Raw genomic sequence first — 2,740 nt, 5'->3', positions numbered from 1 at the left:
TTATACAACGGTGAATATTATTGAATTAATGTTCCATGTAAAATATGAATTTTAATGTCTTAATGCAATATAAAAAAAAAAACAAGCAGGTTTACAGGAGCGCCTGGGTGGCTCAGTAGGTTAAGTGTCAGATGTCAGGTCAGGTCATGATCTCATGGTTCATGAGTTCAAGCCCCGCATCGGACTCTGTGCTGACAGCTCAGAGCCGGGATCCTACTTCAGATTCTGTCTCTCTGGCCCTCCCCAGCTCATGCTTTGTCTGTCTCTCTCTTTCAAAAATAAACATTTGAAAAAATTTTTAAAAAGCAGTTTACATAAGAGTACATATTCTTTAAAAAGAAAGACCAAGAAATATATGTGTATACTAAAAATACATTAAAAAGCGAGCTAACAGTAAACAAATTAACTATACCTTACCACTTGGTGGTGACAAGTGGAAAAGAAAAAGGCATAAATATCTAGATTCAAGTTGTTGGTAATGTTTTAACTTGACACACAGTAATTTCACCAAAATCAGTGCTCGCTTCAGCAGCACATATACTAAAATTAGAACAATACAGAGAAAATTAGCATGGCTTCTGTGCACCAATATCCATTATATTATTAAAAATAATTATATAGGGGCGCCTGGGTGGCTCAGTCAGTTGAGTGTCTGACTTTGGCTTAGGTCATAATCCCACAGTTTGTGGGTTCAAGCCCCTCATCGGGCTCTGTGCTGACAGCTCAGAGCCTGGAGCCTGCTTCAGATTCTGTGTCTCCCTTTCTCTCTGCCCCCTGCCTTGCACTTAGTCTGTGTCTCTGTCTCTCAAAAATAAATAAACATTAAAAAAATAAATAATAATTAGATAAATATATATCTAACATCATAGTGTATATATTCAAGTTAACATTTGAATAAATATACATATAAATTAAAAATTGAAAAGGTATGCATGTGATTTAATTATAACAATGTTTTATGGTCTGAAGGTAATAATTAATTGAAATCTGTGTACATGCTCCCTCTATGAAAACATAAAAAAGTAAAAACCAAAACAAGCATGTTGTGAATACAAAGGTTGAAGCCACTGTGAAAGGCAGTCAAATTCTAATCCTTCTATCATATGCATTCTGTGTTCTTCGTTACTGAAACGTTTAGAGTGACCTGTAAATGACCTGCATGTTGAACATCAATGGGAGTATGGTTACTAAGTTTCTGCAACTAATCTTTAAAACAGCATGTATGCTACAAGGCTTTGCGATTGTACTTCCATATAGGTCATCCCTTTTATGAAACACTCTACCACAGCATGGCCAAGACTTCCATGGGAGTAAAGAATATTTTTATTTTATCGGTCAGAGTATACTCTTCTTAATCCTGGCTCTTTGAACACCATGAATCTCCCCATGCTCGACACACATGATTTTAGACATTAGTACATCATAATTATGCTTTTAGATCTCAAACTTGTCAATGATGCTGTTGCTTTTGACCTGTGAGAGAAGCAAGGGCGCCAGAGAGGATAATAGCAACATAGAAGTAGGTGCCTTGTGTTGTTTCTATTTGTAGCACCTCCTGACTAGTAAATAACAGGAAAAAAGATGAATATCCAAATAGATAGTGACAACTTGATCAAAGGAAGAAAAAAATTAAGTCACGTACAACAGGCTTAATCAGGTTAATTAGAATCTGGGTTGCATCTTGGACCTGGGAATACTCATCAACAGGCTGTCATCTGAAGAAAGATTATTCTCACTTAGTCTAAGGAGCATGGCAGGTGTGTCGTGTGCGGCTAGATTCTCACATCAGCTCTCTGGGAAGAAGGTCTCTCGCAGAGCTGCAATTTAGCAGGCTGCCATGGCACCCGCTGAAAAATGTCTGGTGTTCCTGTTATACCAATGTCCAGAAGCATCATTATGTGGTGGAAATGTTGTTGGCGGTGCACAGGATGGAGGAGGGGAGAGGTAAACAAGGAGAAAAGGGGGAAATGGTGGGGAGGAGGAAAGTAGAAGAAGGAAAGGAGAGAAGAAATGAGGGAGGCTAAAGATCAATGAGAGTAAAGAAAGTAAAGGAAAACAACACTGTGGAAGGAGTTTAATCAACATCAAAACAAATACAAAGATGACAATGATTTTCAAATACAACACTAGCCTCACTTTGGGAAATGCAATCTAGTTAAGGGACTTTTCTCTTGATAGAATTTAAATCCAAAATTTTTCCTTAGATTCTTTTTTTTTCTTTGTTCCCCCCCCCTTCACTTTCTCTTTCCCTTCAGTCCTTCTCCAAATCTCCTCCTCTTCTTCCTCCTCCTTCTACTAAATAGGTGCATTATTTACAAGAAGTGTCTCTAAACCAAAAACACTTCCTTAAGCTTCAAAAACCACACATTTCAACTTGCCACAGAGAAATGATAGAAAAAATGCAATGGCATGAAATACACTGATTTATTTTGCAAACATCATGTCTCCCTTTGGAGGATAGAAAGTGGTTCAATTTCTGTGCCTGTCTCACCTTAAGACGCATAATAAGTGCAAGAATAAAATAAAGTCTTGAAGGGGGACATGTGACTTATAAAAATATAGAAAAGGCAATAGAAAACCATGTTTCAGTCGTATTGATTTAGCATAAGAGGCAGAATGAGAAAAAAAATATTTTTGCCTTGAGAAGCACTGAGGGTATTTTTTCTTACTGTGGGTTTTGACATTGTCCATCTCTGAATTATTTGATTTATTTTTACTTTTAATTTGGTTAGATATTTAC

General features: G+C 37.0%; 1 non-coding gene across 1 annotated transcript; it reads left to right on the top strand.

The window, feature by feature from the left end:
• The first annotated feature begins 516 nt into the window (after positions 1-516).
• On the top strand, positions 517-617 carry LOC125917435 (U6 spliceosomal RNA). The gene has a single exon (XR_007456190.1). It is a non-coding gene; the product is annotated as a U6 spliceosomal RNA (small nuclear RNA).
• Positions 618-2,740: the final 2,123 nt, after the last annotated feature.

The sequence above is a fragment of the Panthera uncia genome, chromosome D1 (genome assembly GCF_023721935.1).
Source record: "Panthera uncia isolate 11264 chromosome D1, Puncia_PCG_1.0, whole genome shotgun sequence".
NCBI lineage: Eukaryota > Metazoa > Chordata > Mammalia > Carnivora > Felidae > Panthera > Panthera uncia.
This window is presented reverse-complemented; position numbering and strand designations above follow the sequence as displayed.